This window comes from Rhinopithecus bieti, unplaced genomic scaffold (assembly GCF_001698545.2).
Source record: "Rhinopithecus bieti isolate Rb0 unplaced genomic scaffold, ASM169854v2 scaffold_34313, whole genome shotgun sequence".
Classification (NCBI taxonomy): Eukaryota; Metazoa; Chordata; class Mammalia; order Primates; family Cercopithecidae; genus Rhinopithecus; species Rhinopithecus bieti.
Window position 1 is genome coordinate 1,067,312 of NW_016814509.1, and position 12,344 is coordinate 1,079,655.

The window sequence follows — 12,344 nt, forward strand, 5'->3', positions numbered from 1 at the left end:
TTTGCATTTTTAGTAGAAACAGAGTTTCAGCATGTTGGCCAGGCTGGTCTTGAGTTCCTGACCTCAGGTGATCCACCTGCCTCAGCCTCCCAAAGTCCTGGGATTAAAGGCATGAGCCAACATGCCCAGCCTGATCATCTATCACTTCTGTAGCAGATTAAAACCCACTAAATTTTCTTTTCTAAAAGTACTAATTAAAACAAAAAGCATGGTTAGTGAGAAGAGCATTAAGATCAGTAAGATCAGCCCTTAGGGAAGCGAGAGTTAGCTCCAGGGCCTTTGCTTCAAGCTCTGCGAAGACCCCAACAACTCTGTAGCAGCCCCTGTGCTGGTGCACCTAGTCCAAGCCCTTGTCCTCTCCTATCTGCATTGTCCCAGTAGCCTGGTCACTGGCCTAGCTGCCTCCTTGCCTTCTTTTCAGTTTATTCTCAACACAGCCAGATCATGTCCCTGCCCCTCTCCAGCATTCCATGGGGCAGGGTGCTGCATGCATCACCTCAGTTGAATTCCGTGGCTCTCAGAATCAAAGCCAACAGTCTTTAGTGCTGGACTATGAAACCTCTCGCTCACATCTGTGATCTCACCTCCTATTACTGTTCCCTCATATGTCCCAAGACAGGCCATGCTTCAGCCTCAGGCCCTTTGCACTTGCTGGTCCCTCTGTCTGGAACTGCCCTTCCCAAGATGTCTGCATGGTTCTCTTCTCCACATTCTTCAGATCTTTGCTCATATGGCAGTTTCTCAGGGAGACTTTCCTTGAACGCCCTATTTAAATGTTGACTTCCACCCCCTACCCCCAACACACACACATTCTCTGTCACCCTCTCTTGCTTTGCTTTTCTTCATACCATGTATTGTCATCTGATGGGTTTTATCTTTTACTTTAGTATTTATTGTCAGTCTCCTTCCAGAATGTTAACTCCTTGAAAAGGCCTTTTGTTTTGTTCACTGCCTATCCACACCACCTGGAATGAGGTGCACACTATTTGCAGTGCATGCTATTTTGAAAGGATGAATGAAATTGACCCTCTTTAACCCTATAACTAGATATGAATTTAGAGCCAAATGTATTATGAGGTTTCTTCCCACCAGTTTTGTTCTCATCCCTATCACATAAGAAGATTGAAATGTTAGAACATCGTATAAAAATTAACCACAGCTGTGAACCACTTAAAGCACTCTATGCAGTGAGTTAGGAAATGCCCATTAATTGTTGGTTTGTTAGGCAAATGGGAGAGCACCACACTCAGTGCACGCTGGGTCTCCTGTGTGCCAAGCATGCGGGGCAGGCCCTGGCGATGGGAGGGGCAGGGAGTGGGGCCTCCTCGTAGAATCTCACACTGCCTTGCTCTTGGCCCCCCTGGTTGTGGTGGCATCCCGCAGCAAACCCAGGATCTCACGCACCCTCCTCCGAGAGCCACTGCTTTGGTCTGTGTGTGTATGTGTATCCACTCGCCAGGGTTGTTTCACCAAGGACTTCCTTTGGCTGAAATTTGTTTTCCTTTTTGTTTATAGTGTTTCTTAGTAACCCACTGCTGTGAGTCCTCTCTGCTGGGTTGCTACCCAAATGTGTCTTGAACTTTGTGCTATTTCTTTTTTAAGATCTGAAGATTTATTTTGGCCGTGGAAGTGTAGGACACAAAAATTTACAGAAGTGAATGTAGACAATGTCCATCTAATTACTGGTGACCCAGTGGTGGGGGCGCCCAATGTGGGGGATGGAGCCTCTTCAGCAGAGCCCCGTGTCCCTGTTTTTGGAATCAATTTGGCAATAGATTCTGAAAGCCCGAAGCCACCATTCATTCAAGAACCTATCTGTTGAGTAGTCACTGCCAGGGAACACACTAATAAAATGAGCTCAGTGTCCACCCTCATGGAGCTTCTTATAGTCTGGTGAGAGAGAGGGATCTAAATTAAATAAATGCGTAATGCGTAGTTACGTGTAGTTACAAACTGTTCAAGTGCTCTGGTGGAGAAGGTCAAGGTGTCCTGGGAGCTTAGCATAGGGGAATTTGTCCTAGTCGTGGGATCATGTTACTGGAGTGAGAACGCACAGGTTCCTGGGTAGGCATGTATGTCGGGGGAGGGAGGGCAGAATGTGTGCATTAATTTTCAAGGAGAGAAAACAAGGTGTGCAAAATCTCTGAGGTGTTGAGGGATCTCGTTTATTCATAGGAGTGAAAGGAGACCAGCGTGGCTGAAGTGAGAGGATGACAAGGGAGGGTGGTGCATGGAGGGGGCAGGGCTGCAGCAGGGCCAAGAGTCATCCCCTGTGTTTATCATAGACCAATGCAGAGCACTAAAGCGAGGATTTAGGTGGGGCTCAGCCACGATCTGTTTTCTATTTTAAAAGGTTTCTTTTGTGCCAGGCATGGTGGCTCATACCTATAGCCCAGCATCTCGGGAAGCTGAGACAGGAGGGTCACTTGAAGCCGGGAGTTCCAGGCTAGCCTGGGCAACATAGCAAGACCTTGTCTCTACAAAAAATAAAAAATGAGTGGGCATGGTAGTGCACACTTGTATATTATCTCAGCAACTTGGGAGGCTGAGGTGGGAGGATCGCTTGAGCCCTCGAGTTTGAGGCTACAGTGAGCTATGATTGTAGTACTGTACTCCAGCCTGACTGACAGTGAGACCCTATCTCCAAAACAAGCAAAGGGTTTACTCTGGACACGTGCATAGTGAATTGGAAGGGAGGAAGTGTGGAAGCTGGGAAGACAGCAAGAAGTGTTTTGTGTTTGTCCAGGAGAAAGAACAGTGGCAGCTTGGACTAGGATGGTGGTGGTGGAGAAGGTAGGATAATGCTTGGCTAGAGATTGTTTTGGAGGCCGTTGGCATCTAGGTGGTGACTGCTTTGATATGCTCACTGAGCAATCTGCCATTAATTTGCCCTAATCTTTGCCTGCCTGTGAGGTGCCTATGCCTAGGTTTACTGGCTTCCAAACTGGATGGAGCAAGTATCCAGGATATCTGACAATTGCATTTTTCCTTATAAGTGAATACTTCACCATTTTGACTTTATCAGTCTCTTAAGAGCTTTGTTAGCATGAATCAGTATTGATCAACGTGATCGTCTCTGGTACCTTAGAGAGAGAGACTTTTGGAGCCAGAGATTTCAGGGACAGAACCTAGACATTCGTGAGTTCCCAAGGGTAAATGTCACCTGCCAGAGATTATGAACAGTTACCTTTTCTGGGGAATAACCTCTCTTTTTGACAAATGCTTTCCATTATTTTTTTAAAATTTTAAGTAAATCTTTAAAACCAAATCCACCAATTGTTTCTATCTTTAGAACAGCAATTATTTCACGTAGTGAGGAAACGTAGTGCCCACCTGAAAAAGAACTTGAAGGAATGTGGTTTGAAAAGGCGTATCAAATGTAGAAGGATTCAGAGTCCAGGAGAGTCTTACTCTAAGTTTTCCCTGTGCATCTAACTTTTATTGTGTTACCTTAATTTCTTTTGAAGCCACAAGTTATTTGTTTTTCAAATCTCTTATTATCTGTGTATGTAGTAATTATGTTTTCTTAAGATTCTATTTAGGAACTCAGTAAAATTAGGCAGCTGAAATAATTGGCTAAAGTTCAATGAAGTCTTTTTGGCACTCTGAGTCTGGAAAATAGCAAATAATAATGTAAAACATTTTGTGTGCATTTGTACCTATTCTCTAACGATATTCTCCTCCTATTTTGCAGGAGGAAAATGGAAGAAGCAGAGATACTTTTAGTGAAACAGAATAAACCACTGAACAGGTAACTGAGATTAGTAGTTGTATATACATTTATTAAATAAGTTAATATTTGTAAATGCCTAGAATAGTACATGGTACATAGTAAACAGTATGTAGGTGTTTGCTGTTACTAAGTTCTTTTAAATGTACATAAGCCCCAAATAAACCAGTTATATAAACCAAAAATACCCAACAAAAGCAAACTCTTCTCCTAAAGCAAGTGTGAACATCATTGGTAAGTTCTGACATGGCCTCTGTAAAGCCTGTTGTCGTGGCTCTGAGAAATGTACCTTAAAACCAACCTCTTTGAAACGTCTTAATCTTTGAGCACCCTGTGTCCTTGAGCACCCATTCATTTTTGTCTTTGACCTTCCAAGTGTCAGACTGGTTTCCAGTTGAAACCGAACAAACTTCTTTAAAATTCTTGAAGACGTAGTTCCCAGGGAGCATAGCGTAGCTTCCAGGTGGCTATGAAATGGCTGACAGTTACTAAAGATGGTGAGGATGGAGTTAAAAGCAGCAGCACTCCCATTTTCTGATGATGGCCAGTGATATCCTTAGAATAAGAAGCTCCAAACGATCATGCCTGCTTAGGCACTAACTTCCTGTAATTGTACTCAAACTGTTGGCATTGCGGAGACCTACTGACACCTTCAGCAAATGTTAATAAGGGGCATATTACGTGTCCAGTCCTCTATTTAGTGATGGGATTTGACGTTCAATGGATTATCTTTCTGCTCACTCCACTCCCATCTCTCTGGATCTTCACCAGTTCCTGGCTAGATAGATGCTGTAGGTACTGCCATCTGCCTCATCCCCAGCCTTGCTGTCTCTCCTGCCAGCTCCCCTTCAGCCCCTTTATTCAGGGTGTCATACCTTTATTCAGGATGGGAAAAGATGCCAGAGATGGGACTGAGAGTCGCATCTGGTAGTTAGACTTTTCTCTCATGGCATTCATATTGCATCTTCCTCAGCCCTGACTTCTGCTTCATAATTTACATAATTAATTTTAAATATGATGTATGTTTTACCATGTCTCCCTTCGGGGATTTGGGGATATTACCTTTGACAGTTATGTTTCTGTTTTGGAGGTCTTGCAGCTGGCATTATTAGCATGAGGGAGAGGTGGGGCACTGGGGGTGCACTGAATATCTCCATGGCTTTCAGACCTTTTTAATTGAATCCCCAGGAGGAAATACCTGTTACCTTAGGGCCCAGCACACATATTTGTACATGTGGGTATGTGGTTTCCTTTACTATGTGCAAGCTGGGATAGAATTTTTTATATTCTATCACTTTTCTTTTTCCTTTTTCTCTCTTTTTAGTGTTCATCATAATCAGCAAAGTGGATTTCTTAACCTGCTAGTCGGTTGTCCTTTGACAAACTTGCAGTATTTCAGTGCTATGGTAGGGATGCATGGTTTCTTGCCCTTCTCCCGATATTCTTCTCTAACTTGTCCAGCCTTTTTTTACCCCTAAAAATGCCTCGAACCTGCTTTAACTTTATTCTTTATGTGCCAGGCTCTCTCCTTCCTTTTGTAATAAGCTTCTGTTTCTATTTTCTCACCTACTGTTCCCTCAACTTTCTGTCTGAACTTGAACATTCTTCTCCTGATCAAAACCTAAGAATCCTTTTGTTTACCATTTTGAATAAGATCAGTCCTGTGCTGTTAGATACCTGGTTATCTCTTGGTTGGTGCTGTGGGTTGTAGAGAGACATCTGCTGGCCTAAGTGTAGTATTGCATTGTTTTTCTATGCTGAAGTTCATCACCTTGTCATTTTTTAGTACCTTAAACTTTCATAGTGTGCAGGTGAGCTTGTGTACTGGAATGTGTTGAAGTCATCTACCTAATCTCTTCAAACATTTTCAGTGTTTAGCTCAACATCTGATTAACTGAAATGTAGTCACACATTATAACCCAGTTTAAGGAGCTGCAATCTAGTAGGAGAAAAGGATTTCATGGTAAAACCTGAGTCCTCACCTTCGTGTATTTTTTAATGAGACTGCAAAATGACAGTTAAGTAGAGGTTTGGATCCATTTAAAACTTTTGGAAATAATTCACTCTTCCAAGATAAATGAGAACCGATTTTTTGTATTTGTATAAATTTAAAAGGTACAAGTGCAGTTTTGTTACATGGATATACTGTGTAGTAGTGAAGCCTGAGCTTTTAATGTAACCATCACCTGAATAGTGTACATTGTACCCATTAAGTAATTTCTCATGCCTTACCCTCCTCCCACTCTCTCACCCTTCCAAGTCTCCAGTGACTGTTATTCCACACTCTATGTCCACGTGCACATATATTTAGCTCCACTTATCATTGAGAACATGTAGTATTTGACTTCTCACTTCTGAATTTTTTTTTTTTTTTTTTTTGCTTAAAATAATGACCTCTGGTTCCATCCATCTTGCTGTAGAAGACATTATTTCATTTTTTTATGGCTGGGTAGTATTCCATTGTATATATGACCACATTTTTTTCATTTAGTCATCAGTTGATGGACACTTACGTTGATTCCATAACTTTGCTATAGTGAATAGTGCTGTGATAAACATGACTACAGGTATCTTTTTATATAATGATTTAATTTTGGGGTGGTGTATACCCAGTAGTGGGATGGCTGTATCAAATGGTAGAAGAACTTAATTTTTAACTGGTATAGGTTTGCAGCTTGGTTTCTTCTGTGGAAGGTATGATTGGTGCTAGCTATAAAAGCTAGTGCTGGAAAAATACAAAATTTAAAATCTATTGCTTCTTTACCTTGAAACTCTAGTTAGATTATCACAGTGATTCTGTACTATCCTTGTCTTAGCAAACTTCTCACTGATTTCAGATGCAAGTTTATAAAGGAATTGCAATTATGTACATACACCTAAGATTTCTCCATAAATATGACACATTTTACAAATTATAATGTGCAAAAATGTTCTTTTAAACAAAACTGAACCAATATTCACCTATCTTTGAGGGCTATTTCTAAAGCTAATATGCAGTACACAAGATACTGTATCCCAGTTTCCTGCTTTGAAACGATCTCACTGGAGTAGTTGGTAGTTGTAGACGTTTCTAAATGTTTTGTTATTGAAGCCAAGCTGAAGCTGCTCGTTTGATTCTTTGACTATGTCCTGATTTCAGTTATGATTAATGAAGCCTTTCTATATCCTTGAAAATAGCAGATTCACCAAAAATTTAGCCAAATATTAGTATTATAGATTAACATATTCCTTTATTTTACAATTATTTTTAATTATTTACAATTTTATTTTATTTTATTTTATTTTATTTTATTTTATTCTATTTTGAGATGGAGTCTCGCTCTGTCACCCAGGCTGGAGTGCAGTGGTGTGATCTCGGCTCACTGCAAGCTCCGCCTCCCAGGTTCACGCCATTCTCCTGCCTCAGCCTCCTGAGTAGCTGGGACTACAGGTGCCCACCACCACGTCCGGCTAATTTTTTTTGTATTTTTGGTACAGATGGGGTTTCACCATGTTAGCCAGGATGGTCTCGATCTCCTGACCTTGTGATCCACCCGCCTTGGCCTCCCAAAGTGCTGGGATTACAGGCATGAGCCATTTACAATTATTTTTAAAGCACATAGCACAATTTGGATTGCTTATGTTTTGTAGTATCTAGAGTTTGAAAGGATTGTGAGGAGATAATAAAGCAGACTTGAAGGCTGGTGGATGCCGCAGTGGATCTGTCAAAATTATTTCAAAAAGTCAGTCTCTAGGATTTCATTTTGATTTCTCTTTTTTAATTTTCTAAGATTATTTTTAATGATTCATAATGTGTTTTTTTCATTAAATAGAACCCACACAATAATAAAAATTTTCTGATGTTTTATTCTTAGCCTTACATTAGAGGACACGAATCCTGCTTTGGACATCTGTTCCTCAAATACGTTCATTCTTCTTTGACTTACCATTTACCTTGAAGAATAGTTAAACCAGTCCAGTATTCTTTTTTTTCTTTTTTGAGACGGAGTCTTGCATTGTCGCCTGGGCTGGAGTACAATGGTGCAATCTTGGCTCACTGCAAGCTTCACTTCCCGGGTTCAAGCAATTCTCCTGCCTCAGCCTCCCGAGTAGGTGGCATTACAGGCGCCCGCCACCACGCCCGGCTAATTTTTTGTATTTTTAGTAGAGACAGGGTTTCACCATCTTGGCCAGGCTGGTCTCGAACTCCTGACCTTGTGATCCGCCCACCTCAGCTTCCAAAGTGCTGGGATTACAGGCGTGAGCCACCGCACCTGGCCAACCAGTCCAGTATTCTACAGTCTTGTGCATTTATAGCATTTGGGTTAGGAAACAATTGGTGCATCATCTCTTCCTAGAAAAGGGTCTAGAAAGGCCCGAGGTGATGCAGTAGTACTTTCCTGGCAGTCACATCATTTAGAAGCAGCTGAAAGCCAATCCTAGGAAAATGCCTGAGGGGTTAGACGAGTAGGTCATCTAGAGCCCTCTATAAATTGAGGAAAAACAAAGAAGAGAATAATCATAGAGAGCTAATGAAAAATCCTGTCTTGGAAAAACTAAATAAGCAGCTCCTGTATAAGGGCCACAAAGACATACTCTTTCTGCCTTTCCCAAGGTAGCAACGTGCTATAGCCCGACATCACCAGTGTCCTGAAACTGCTCCAACGTTGATCTCGCATTTGCTATTGAACTGAATTCTTTTCATTCTCTTTTCTTTTGCCTTTTGAAACACCCTACTACTTGTTCTCATGCCTCTCTGATTATTTCTTCCACGTAATTTTATGAGCTACACTAAAACTTGGGTTAGCAATGGGTATTTTTTTCCCCCATTGCATTCTTGGTTGATGAGCTCAAAGTATTATCTCAGCAGAGGCAGAGTCAGGTGCTTGGAAAGTGGTATTAAAGAGATTTCAATTAAATACTTCAAAACCACTTCATTGGAATCCCCAATTTTTAAAAAAGTTAACACATCATAAAATGAGTCTTTAACTAGATTTTGGTGGTTGTCATTTGGAAGAAATTCTAAGAGTGAATTCCAGCCTGTTTCCTGATTTACTGTTTTCCTTATTTACTCCTAGTACATGGTACATGACTGGAATCCAGTAGAAAAGCCCCAGAATGTGTATTTTAGTCCCTGTAGCCAATCACTTTGAGAATGTACAGAAAAGGAGGCTAAATTCTTGCCTCTGCTGTGGCTTCGGTTCATAAGCTTTTGTCTCTTGTCTACTCCATTTCAAAAGCTAAAGCTAAGTGTCATAGGACAAGATTGTAGTGGCTTCAGAGAATGGTAGGCTTGAGAAAAAGACTATTGATGATCCACGGGGATAAATTATGATAGAAATTTAAACAGTATTTGTGGACATAAAATACTGTTTTTGAGTTTAATAACCCCAAACAAGAAGAAAACATGTATTTTAAAAAATGTTTTATATTTTTCCCGTTTTTTTGGGAAGTGAAAATAGAAACTATTATTTCTTTTTTCAAGACACCCAGGTTGATCATGAAAAGTGTAAGAGGTCACCATCAGGTAGCTAAGCACTTCTTTTAAATGTGTGAATAAAGGAAAAAACACAAGATATTGAACAGTGAGTGTGTTATGGGTTGCTAGTTTTGAACTTCAGTGCTTCACAATGCCAAAGTCAAAGTGTTCTTGTGTTGCTATGAAATAATGTACCAATACATACAGAGTAGCTACTATTGTTGCCACATGCAAAGAAAAGACAGCACACTCAGTAAATTCTTTTAGTTGTGTTTCTTATAGTTAAGGAATGTTGATCTATTTTATGTTTTTCTGGTGTAACCTACACAGCAAAGAAAACAATCATGTTAGTAACATTTTGCGAGTATTTCCCATATGCCAAGCACTGGCTGAAAAACATAAGGGTAAGTACTACAGGTACTGTCATTCCAGTTTTATAGAATGTGCATGCTATAAGAAAGACAGAGTTAGATTAGTGTATGAATGAGCACCATTACCTACCCCTGTTGGGAATCGATGATGATAATCTCATTAGAATATTGTGCTAATTGGCTGAAAATAATATGTCAGCAATATTTACAGCTTTAAAAAGCTTTTGGTTTTACGTGGTTGATTCGCAGTGATGGCATTACAACAAAAATACAACTAGGTTATAATAGTATTAAAATAACTCAGGTTTTCTAAGTTTGAAACAATATTTTGATGTTAAAATTTTAAGAAAACACTTGCAATTTACAGTGCGTTGTTTAGTCCTCAGAGACAGAATAGTGTAATTAAAAAAAATCAAAGTAGAGCCAGGTGTGGTGACTCAAACCTGTAATCCCACCACTTTGGGAGGCTGAGGCAGGTGGATCACCTGAGGTCAGGAGTTCAAGACCAGTCTGGCCAACATGGTGAAACCCTGTCTCTACTAAAAATACAAAAATTAGCCGGGCGTAATGGCCCGTGGTAATCCCAGCTTAGGAGGCTGAGGCAGGAGAATCGCATGAACCTGGGAGGCAGAGGTTGCAGTGAGCTGAGACCACGCCACTACATTCCAGCTGGGGCGGCAGAGTGTCTCAAAACATAAAATAATAAAATAAAATATAGCATTCCCACTTGAAATATGTATAATCAACATTATACACCCACATTAGTATTTCAGTTATGCCTACACCAATGACTGGGAAAAAATATATACAGAAATGGAATTGCTGGATCATATGATAGCAATTTTTTATTTCTGGAAGAACCTCCATGCTGTTTTCCGTAACAACTGCATTTTACATTCTTACCAATAATGTAAAAGGGTTCCAGTTTCTCCATATCTCACCACTATTTATCTTTTGTTTTTGTTTTTCTAATAGGCATCCTAAAAGGTGTGAGGTGATATGTTAAGATTTTGATTTGCATTTCTCTTAAGATTAGTGATGTTGAGCACCTTTTCATATATCCGAAGGCCATTTGTATGCTTTTTAAAAAATGTCCATTCTGCCGGGCGCAGTGGCTGACGCCTGTAATCCCAGCACTTTGGGAGGCCAAGGCGGGTGGATCACTTGAGGTCAGGAATTCAAGACCAGCCTGGCCAACGTGGTGAAACAAGGTCTCTACTAAAAATACAAAAATCAGCCAGGTGTGGTGGGTCATGCTTGTAATCCCAGCTACTTGGGAGACTGAGGCAGGAGAATCACTTGAACTTGGGAGGCGGAGGCTGCAGTGAGCAGAGGTCATTACCATTGCACTCCTACCTGGGTGACAAGAATGAAACTTCATCTCAACAACAACAACAAAAGTCTATTCAAGGCCGGGTGCGGTGGCTCATGCCTGTAATCCCAACACTTTGGGAGGCCGAGGTGGGTATATCACTTGAGGCCAGGAGTTCAAGACCAGCCTGGGCAACATAGCAAAACCCCATCTCTACCAAAAATACAAAAATTAGCTGGGCGTGGAGGTGCATGCCTATAATCCCAGCTACTCGGGAGGCTGAGGCATGAGAATCGGTTGAACCTGGGAGGCGGAGGTTGCAGTGAGCCGAGATTGTACCACTATACTCTAGCCTGGGTGACGGAGTGAGATCTTGTCTCAAAAAAAAAAATATGTCTATTCATTTTAAAATGTCTTTGCCCATTTTTAAATCAAGTTATTTTGCTGTTGTTGTTTGGCTTGTTTGCTGTTGAGTTGTAGGAGTTCATTATATATTTTAGATATTAACTCTTTACCAGATATGTGGTTTGCTAATATTTTCTCCCATTCCATAGGTTCCCTTTCACTTGGTTGACTTTTTTTTCCTTTGCTGTACAGAGTTTTTCAGCTTGATGTCATCCCACCTGTGTATTTTTGTGTATTTTTGCTTTCATTGCCTGTGCTTCGGTGTCATATTCATGAAATCATTGCCTAGACCAGTGTCATGAAGCTTTCCCCTGTGTTTTCTCTTAGGAGTTTTATAGATTCAGGTCTTACATTTAAATCATTAAACCAGCCAGGTGCGGTGGCTCATGCCTGTAATCCCAGCACTTTGGCAGGCCAAGGTGAGTGGATCACTTGAGTTTAGGAGTTTGAGACCAGCCTGGCCAACATGGTGAAACCCTGTCTCTACTAAAAATACAAAAAATAAAAATAAAAAAAATAAAAAATTAGCCAGACACAGTGGTGGCCACCTGTGATCCTAGCTACTCAGGTGGCTGAAGCATGAGAATTGCTTGAACCCAGGAGATGGAGGTTGCAGTGAGCCGAGATCACGCCACTGTGCTCTAGACTGGGTGACAGACTATGTCTCAAAAAAAAAAAAAAAAATCATTAATCCATTTTGAGTTGGTTTTCTGTATGGTGTAAGATAAGGTCTGTATTTGTCTGTTCTTGTATAGCTTTAAAGAAATACCTGAGATGGGGTAATTTATAAATAAGAAACTTGTTATAGGCCGGGCGCGGTGGCTCAAGCCTGTAATCCCAGCACTTTGGGAGGCCGAGGCGGGCGGATCACAAGGTCAGGAGGTCGAGACCATCCTGGCTAACACAGTGAAACCTCGTCTCCACTTAAAAAAATACAAAAAATTAGCCGGGCGAGATGGCGGCGCCTGTAGTCCCAGCTACTCGGGAGGCTGAGGCAGGAGAATGGCGTGGACCCGGGAGGCGGAGCTTGCAGTGAGCTGAGATCCGGCCACTGCACTCCAGCCTGGG

At 41.2% G+C, this 12,344-nt stretch overlaps 1 long non-coding RNA gene across 3 annotated transcripts in view; it reads left to right on the plus strand.

The window, feature by feature from the left end:
* Nucleotides 1-12,344, plus strand: part of LOC108514812 (uncharacterized) — a 167,470-nt gene that overhangs the window by 122,695 nt on the left and 32,431 nt on the right. For all 3 annotated transcript variants that reach the window (XR_001881346.1, XR_001881347.1, XR_001881348.1), the window contains exon 4: nucleotides 3,695-3,751. This is a non-coding gene — a long non-coding RNA (uncharacterized LOC108514812). The remainder of the gene's footprint in view (nucleotides 1-3,694; nucleotides 3,752-12,344) is intronic.